This window comes from Mastomys coucha, unplaced genomic scaffold, assembly GCF_008632895.1.
Source record: "Mastomys coucha isolate ucsf_1 unplaced genomic scaffold, UCSF_Mcou_1 pScaffold17, whole genome shotgun sequence".
Lineage (NCBI taxonomy): Eukaryota > Metazoa > Chordata > Mammalia > Rodentia > Muridae > Mastomys > Mastomys coucha.
In genome coordinates, this window is record NW_022196899.1 from 33760456 (window position 1) to 33770105 (window position 9650).

A 9650-nucleotide genomic window follows, 5' to 3' on the forward strand; every position below is an offset into this window, starting at 1 on the left:
CTCTGAGATAGTGTCTTTCTTTGTCACTGAGGTGCGTTTCCTATATGCAGCAAAATCCTGTTTGTGTATCCCGTCTGTTAGTCTATACCTTTTTATTGGGGAATTGAGTCCAGTGATGTTAAGAGACATTAAGGAAAAGTGATCGTTACTTCCTGTGATTTTTTTTGTTCTTAGAGGTGGAATTGTGTTTGTTTGGCTACCTTCTTATGGGTTTGTTGAAAGAGTGCTTTTTTGCTTTTTCTAGCATGTAGTTGCCCACCTTGTCTTGCTGTTTTTCATCTATTATCCTTTGTAGGGCTGGATTTGAGGAACGATGTTCTACAAATTTGTTTTTGTCATGGAATATCTTGTTTTCTCTGTCTATGGTAATTGAGAGTTTTGCTGGGTATAGTAGCCTGGGCTGGCAATTATGTTCTTTTAAGACTCTGTATGACATCTACCCAGGATTTTCTAGCTTTCATAGTCTCTGGTGAGAAGTTTAGTGTAATTCTGATAGGCCTGCATTTATATGTTACTTGACCTTTTTCCCTAACTGCTTTTAATATTTTTTCTGTGTTTTGTGCATTTGGTGTTGTGATTATTATGTGACAGGAGGAATTTCTTTTCTGATCCAGTCTATTTGGAGTTCTGTAGGTTTCTTATATGCTCATGGGTATCTCTTTCTTTAAGTTAGGATAGTTTTCTTCTATAATTTTGTTGAAGATAATTATTGACCCTTTAATTTGGGAATCTTCCATCTCTTCTATACCTATTATCCTTTGGTTTGGTCTTCTCATTGTGTCCTGAATTTCCTGGATGTTTTGGGTTAGGAGGTTTTTACATTTTGCATTTTCTTTGACTGTTGTGTCAATGTTTTCTAAGGTATCTTCAGCCCCTGATAGTCTCTCTTCTATCTCTTGTATTCTGTTGGTGATGCTTGTATCTATGACTCCTGATCTCTTTCCTAGGTTTTCTAACTTCAGGGTTGTCTCCCTTTGTGATTTCTTTATTTCTATTTCCATTTTTTGATCTTGGATGGTTTTGTTCATTTCCTTTGCCTGTTTGATTGTGTTTTCCTGTAATTCTTTAAGTGATTTTTGTGTTTCCTCTTTAAGGGCTTCTTGCTGTTTACCTGTGTTCTCCTGTATTTCTTTAAGGGAGTTATTTATGTTCATCTTTAAGTCCTCTAACATTGTCATGAGAAGTGATTTTAAATTTGAATATTGCTTTTCCGGTATGATGCTATATCCAGAACTCCCTATAGTGGGAAAATTGGGTTCTGATGATGCCAACTAACCTTGGTTTCTGTTGCTTCTGTTCTTATGCTTGCCTCCCTCCATCTTCTTATCTCTAGTGCTACCTGACCTCACTATATCTGATGTGTATTTACATAGCCTTTCCTTCCTGTGATCTTAGTTGTATCAGAACTCCTCAGAATGCAGCTGTCTCTGTGATCCTTTGATTCCAAGGTCCTTTGATCCTGAGATATTGGGTGTGTCGGAGTTCCTAGGAGTCAAGGTGACTCTGCAACTCTGAGATTTTGGTGTAACCAAGATCCTGGGATCCTGGGATACTGGGCATGTTATAGGACTAGAATACCTGCTCATACTGGAAGGGACCCAAGCCACCGGTCAGGCAGGATTCCTGGATCCCTGGATCCCACTGGTTCCAGTTACTCCTGGTAGTGTTGGAACAGATGTTGTGTCCTCCTCACCTCTGATCCTATGATCCTGGGCATGTTAGAGTACCTGGGTGTGAAGCTTCCTTGGGTGTTGTGCTCAAGGTCATAACAATTTAAATATAAGCTTTCTTGCTACCTATTTTCATAACCACATGTGCATAGGCTACTCCAAGTTTCTCACTGACAATCTCGTAATGTATGAGTATAGGCACACTTTTGACCTTATGAACGTGGACAAGAAAGTACCTATAATATGTGCTCATAATTTTCATATAAAAGTGTTAACATTTTAGGTGCTATCCCTTGATCTCCAGAAGGAGAACTCTTATCATTTTGCACAGGAACTCTAGATTTTACAACTCCCATGTGCTCTTAAGATTGATCTTGTTAATATGGATAAAAATTAAACAAACCCTTCTGTCCCCTGTGGCTTACTGATTGATATCTCCTCTGTGATCTGGTCATTCATACATTCTACCTAATGTTTGGCCATGTTAGATTTCTGACACCACAATAATAGACCTGACAATGTCAGGTTGTAGAAAGGAAGCCTTGGTCTGGGCCAGTGTCTGTTCTGCAGTTCCTGGTAAGTGGCCTCCTTCTTCCTGAGATGGAACATCACAGTGGAAATGCATGTGGGGAGTTTACCAAAGGGCAAAGCTGCTCCCTTGCAGACATCCAAAAAGAGAGAGAAGGAAGGAGATGGAAAGTGAAGGAGAAGGGAAAACAGAGAGAAGAAGAGGGAGAAGGAAGAGGGAGAAGGAGAGAGAGGAGATGGAGTTCCAAGACAACCTTCAAGACACAATTCAAACTCCTTTCTGAAAATTTATATTTTGTGATTAGCTTTCTAACTATTGGGTTTCCATAAGCCTTTTTAATATATCTTTAGCTTTTTTAATTCACCCATTTCTCATGCAAACAAATACTCCCTCATCCAAACAATATTTATTAATTAATACGCAGAATTTCTTCTCCCACATTACTGGTATGAAAGACTTCAGAAGCACCCCAAACTACACAGTTGATTGCTGATTGCTATTAATCCACTGTAACTATACAGTAAAATACTATTGCAGAAGACACGACAAACTTTGACTATAAGATAAAGAACTCATTCTCAAACTTACTGAGAGTATTACTAGGAATCCTTCTTTCCGGTTAGCCTTCACAGTTCCAGAAGGTGCTAGGGAGAATGATAAGGGAGAAAGCATGAATGATCACACCGAGCACTGAACTATACATACTGTGATACCCACCCACAAAATAAGATGTGCCTACTGATGCAATAACACTCATAGGATAAGCAACCACTGTCTGGTTAGATTTTAGGCCTGCTCCACAGAAGGGATTCCATGTTACAAAACTAATCAAAAGCTTGAAGGTCATAGCGCCTTACTGGGTGCTTACTACTGAATCTACTATTATAGTATTAAGTGCCCATGTTGTTAAAACATCTTCTGAATACTTGGGTGTATACCCATAGACATGCTCTACTCTCAACCTTGGTTTGCAAAGATTAGTTTTGTAGTGGGTTGGAACTCTTTAATTCTTTCATGTTGGCTCTTGATGCCAACAGTGGGTAGCAGTCAATCTAGAACTCATAACTGATCAAAGTATTAAGAATTAATAACTGCTAAGTGGTCATCATTATCTAGGGCATCTTGATCAACAACTCTACCAAAGCTCATGGAACACTGGGGGAGAGAAGGAGGAAAGAATTTAAGAGCTGAAGAATGAGGAGGAATTTTATGAAATATCTTTTGCACATGATATGGCATTACACTCATGAACACAGCAGCTGTGGCTGCCTACACAAGACTGGCACAAGATCAAGCCAGAAAGCATTACAGCATGGATGAGGAAGGAGCTCATGACCACAAACTGAGGAGATATCAGCAATTGACCATGGTGGCTGGAGGAGGGAGAAGCTCTTCTTTTGAGTCTGTGGCCACTGCTAGGTTTCCCATGCTCCAGTGGATGGCCCCACACCCATGCACATATGAGCAAAACTAATTGTATTTAATGGGTAATTGGGGGAAAACAAGAATACATGAATTTTGTTAGGGAATGTGTGTGAAGGGATCCAGAACTTAGAAGGAAGAAGTAGGTTTCAGTATGGTTGCATTTCATTGTACATGTGCACAAAATTCCCAAAGAGTAATGTTTTTTAATAGCACCATTATTTCTCCAGGATAATACAAAGCCATTAGAATGATTTAATTCTATTACAGCCTCTTTCTCATGCCCTAGCTTCTGCAGTTATATAAGTTTGTTAAATCTGAAAGTCGTTATTATTTTTAGGGTGGTCACAGTTCATCTAGATTTATTCATGTATTCCCTTTGTTTGCCTTCATCACGGCTGCCCAAGTGCTTACCCATGATTCACTTCTTCTATTGGGAGGGACATGTTCTATCATCTGCTGTAATAAAGACCTAATTATTAAAGAATTTTCTGTTTATCTGAAAACTGGTTTTTTTGTTTGTTTGTTTTTTGTTTTTGTTTGATTGGTTTTGTGCTCCATAAGGGACACCTATTTTTTATATTCAGATAACCTCCTCTGCTGTCATTGGAAAGCTAAATCGTGAAAATACCAGATTCTAAGAAGGACAAGTTCCTTTAAAAAGGACAGAACAGATTGCCCTGCTTATGATGAACAGGAAGACAAACTGTAGCTGACATATGAAAAGATAACAAAATAAACTCAAATTTCTATGTCTTTGCCAAAATTACAGTATATTTTTAGGCCAGTATGTAGCAAGCCTGGGCACCACCAGACACTAGGGAGGCCAAATTCAAACTTACAACATCCATGAGTCTTCAGTTGGGAAAGACTGTAGAAGATAGACATGGGGGTTCAAAAAACCCTATGCATGGTAGAAAGATGAACAGTTACTGCTGTGGGAAGACACAAAACACTGCACACAATATGTACTACTTTCTTCAGTGGATCAAAGATGTAGACATCTTCATGGATAGAAGGATTATGAGCTACTTGGACCATAGCAGTCACAGGTTCTGCTTCTAGAGAAGTACATCTTTCTCTGTTGATTTCTAAAAGGCATTTTCAAAGCCCAAATAGCTCTCCATTTCCTTATACTGTCTAGGAAACACAATTATGTGTTTTTGTGTTCCTTATACATATATATGAATGCATAAGTGTATATATACACTTATATATATGATTGTATATGTACATAATATATATGCATATACAGTATATATAAGTATATATTCTGTTCCTCATACCAACACTTTTGAGACTTATTTTTGCCCTTTTGGAAGTAATCAAGTAAAATGTTACAATTTTAGTATTGTATTTTTTTTAATTGATACTATAATGCTAAGAAAGTCTCTTTTACTCTGAGCATCTTTCAAATATGTGGTTTTTTTAATTTGTTGTTTTGTAAGTTTTATTTTCATACATGTAGTGTGGTGTGTATGTTTCCCCCCACACATGGAGGTATTATAATGCCCATGTATGCATGGAAACACTAGGAAAGGGCATAGGTGTCCATACTCACTCTCTACCTTCTTCCTTTGTGACAGGGTTTCTCTCCAGATACCAGAACTGGCAGTTTTTCCTCTGCCAGCACATCCTTCCTGTTTCTGTCCCACCTTCCAAGCCCAGTATAGGTATGCCACCCAGCTGGCTTTGTACATGAGTTCTGGGATCTGAACTCTGGTGTTCACACTTGGGGAGCTAACACCCTTGTCCATTGATCCATTTTCCCAGCCTTAATTCTTACATTTCTGGTAACTCTCAGAATCACCTCCCTCTCCACAGTTCACATACTCCTGACACAGCAGTTTTCACTCATTTAAAATCTTTCTTCTCCAGCTTTCTCTTGCATTGTTTCTGGCCTTTGGGCTCTCTGAGTCTTTCTGAATCCTTTCATTTCTGGAGTGATGCTGTTTTACTATCAAATCAGAGAAACCACTAGGTTTGTCTACAGAATGTTTAATTGTGATAAAGAGAACAGAAGCTGCTGTTGTTAAGGTTATTACAGAGTGTGAACTCTCATGATCACTCTTCAGTGACATCCATGTTGTCCATGTGGTAGCACTGTCTGGACCAATACTTAGTTCCAGTCACAGAAATGTCCCTTCATTTTATTTTTCTTTCTTAATTATTTTTATATTTCAACTCTGCTCATCAGCACATGGTTTCTTTTCATTAAGATATGTTCATACATTAGATTATGAGTTATCATTCTCCATTTGTACCACAGACTCGTGGTCCTCTCCCACTCACAGCATTCCTCCTCCTCTTTCCACCAATCCCTCCTTTTAATTTAATGTCTTGAATTCCTTGTGATCCAATGAGTTTACCTGAACTGAAGTTGCTGTGAGAATGCCTGGAGGGCTTATTGATAGACCAGGGCAACTTATCAGTGATGACACCACAGAAGAAAGCAATGTCACCTTCCCCCCAAACACTACCTGCCTACAGAAACTAATTGAGGGATGAGGACCTTAAGAACCCCTCTGTCTAGCATAGTAATTATACTATACTAATAAACTACTATAAGTCTACTGTGAAGGGCAAAAATTTATTATCTCCTCATCCTTTCATGATAGAATACTAACCAATCTAATATTGTATAGACAATCTGAGTGGCTCTGAGTTCAAATATGAACCACTCCTGTCGTGAGTGGGAGAGACTATTCTACAGGACTATGCCCTTGTCGTTAGTTCTTATGTTCTTTCTACTGCACCTTCTAGTGTTCCTTGAGCCCTGGTGGGATGATACTTTTTTTTTTTTTTTTGGATAAACATTTAGCCGTCACTAAATTGATTTTCAGAACTTTGACTACTTAGGAGTCTCTGCAGTGATGGCTACTGCTACCCACAACAGAAAGAATGCTCCATGGCCAGTGTTGAGGGAAACTAGACAAATCTATGAGCATAAACATAGTAATTTATAAGACAGTTTGATGGCTTATTGCAATACACTCAGCTAATGTACCCTAAAATCTTGTCAAGGTACTAAATGCTCCCCAAATCTGATCCCAAGTTTATGGGTATATTTTTACATGCATAGTCTTAATTTGTGGAAAATGTACACATAGAAATTAAATGTATGTTGTCATCTATTGTTTCAGTTATCTTCTTAACTGCTGAAAGGTTAAAAATAACTTTTATTCCCAAAGATCAATGAAAGAAACTGAATGATTATGACCATGTTTAAGAGAGAATTCACCCTGAAGGTAAACTTTTTGTTACTGTTTTCAGCAAATCAGTTCTTCCCATCCTATCATTATCACATTTGTAGAGTATGAATTATTCAAATTATTTAAATGTCCAAACTTTCCAATACTCTCCATTTGTTAAGTGAATTAAAACCAAACACGTATGTGGTTATAGAGCTTTCCCATTGCTCTATTGGTGGTTGCATTACACCCCAATGGGAAAAGCCAAGACTGTATTTCTCAGCTAGTTTGTGTCTGTTTTTTTTTTTTCTCTAGAGTAATCCAGAAGATATGGCCTGGGAAGTTCTTAGCTTCTTCCTGTTATCAGACCTCAAATGAGATATCGCTGTCTCAGGGCACCTACCATAAGCACAGATTCTATTAACCCACTCTGCATTTCTTAACAACATTACTGTTAATCCTGAGATTCACAAGAGAAAACCCAGTTCCACAATTCTGAGCCAAATTTGAAGCAAAAAACTAATCAGAATGGAATCTGGTCAGGTCTACTCTATGTGATTCCAGCAAGCAGCAACAAGACTCAATTTAGGGGATTGTTAAAGACAAAACCACGTGGCCACCGTATTTCCCATGTACATTTTTCAATTCCAAAAACTATACAACTCTCAGCATTCTGTGAAGTTACCTATTTCTTGAGATGGGAAAATTACAAATCCCAATATTGTGGGAAGCTTCCTATTTCATGGGAAGGTGGGAAGAACTATAAATCCCAGCATTCAAGGAATTACCTGATTCCTGGGCTTCCATGTTGACTTTGGCTCTTACATTACCAATGGCATTTCATTGCATTAGCACACTTCTCACCCTGTGAAATAGATTCTCTATAACATGCTTTCTCATTTTGAATCATTAGCTTGAGAAAACATATAGTCTTTCTGTCTTCTTATTATATCAAATGGAAGCAGTGCTGGATATGCAGTAGGTCTTGAGTCCTTTTTTGTTTTCTGTAGAACTTTGCTGTTGTCTGCTATTATTTTTTGCTACAGTACATATTCTGTTCATGTCTCATGAAACATCTTTTCAAGGTCCTTCATGAAAGCATGAGGAAAGTGATGTGGTGTTAGGACGCCTAAATGTTAAAATTCAAGTCTCATTTCTACTGTTTCCATTCTCAGAATATGTCCTAGCTTGCTTCCGTTTGCTGTGGTGAACTCCATCAACAAGAGCAACTGGAGGAGGATAGAGGTTTTTTTTTTTTTTTTGCTTTTTTGCTTTTTTTATTTGGATATTTCATTTGTTTACATTTCAAATGTTATACCCTTTCCCGATTTCCCCTCAAGAAACTTCCTATCCCATCCCTCCTCCTTCTGCTTCTATGAGGGTGTATAGCCACCCACCCTCCCACTCCTGCCTCCCTGTCCTCACATTCCCCTACACTGGAGAATAGAGCCTTCACAAGACCAAGGTCCTCTCCTCCCATTGATGCCCTGCAAGGCCATCCTCTGCTACATATAAGGCTAGAGGCATTGGTCCCTCCATGTGTACTCCTTGGTTGGTGGTTTAGACCCTGGAAGCTGAGGTTGGTTGATATTGTTGTTCTCCCTATAAGGTTGCAAACCACTTCAGCTCCTTCAGTCCTTTCTCTATCTCCTTCATTGGGGACCTCATGATCAGTTCAATGGTTGGCTGCAAGCATCCACCTCTGTATATGTCAGGCTCTGGCAGAGCCTCTCAGGAGACAGACAGACTTTTGTCAGCATGTAATGCTTGTCATCACAATAGTGTCTGCATTTGTGACTATATATAGGATGGGTCCTGGCCTTTCCTTCAGTCTCTGTTCCACATTTTGTCTCTATATTTGCTCCCATGAAAATTTTGTTGCCCTTTATAAGATGGACCAAAGCACCTACACTTAGGTGTTCTTTCTTCTTGAGCTTCATGTGGTCTGTGAATGGTTTCTTGGGTATTCCCAGCTTTTGGGGTTAATATCTATTTATCAATGAGTGCACACCATGTGCATTCATTGTAATTAGCTTCCTTCATTCAGGATGATATTTTCTAGTTCCATCCATTTGTCTAAGAATTTCATGATGTCATTGTTTTTAATAACTGAGTAGTACTCCATTGTGTAAATGTACCACATTTACTGTATCCATTCCTCTATTGAAGGAGATCTGAGTTCTTTCTAGCTTCTGGTTATTATAAATAAGGTTGCTATAAGAATAGTGGAGCATGTATCCTTGTTATATGTTGGAGCATCTTTTAGTTATATGCACAATTCCTCAAGTAATACTATGTACAATTTTCTGAGGAACTGCAAAGCTGATTTCCTGAGTGATTGTATCAGTTTCCAAACCCACAAAAAATGGAAGAGTGTTCCTCTTTCTCCACATCCTTGCTAGCATCTGCTGGCACCTGAGTTTCTGATCCTAGCCATTCTGTCTAGTGTGAGGTGGAATCTCAGGGTTGTTTTGATTTGCATTTCCCTGATGATTAAGGATGTTGAACATTTCTTTAGGTGCTTCTCAGCCATTCAGTATTCCTCAGTTGAGTATTCTTTGTTTAGCTCTGTACCACATTTTTACAGGGTTATTTGATTGTCTGGAGTGTAATTTCTTGAATTCTTTGTCTATATTGGGTATTATTAGCTTTCTATAAGATGTAGGATTTGTAAAGATCTTTTCCCAATTACTTAGTTGCCATTTTATTCTAGTAACAGTGTACTTTGCCTTACAGAAGCTTTGCAATTTTCTGAGGTCCCATTTGTCAATTCTTTTTTTTTATTATTAGATATTTTCTTTATTTACATGTCATATGATTTCTCCTTTCCCAGTTTCC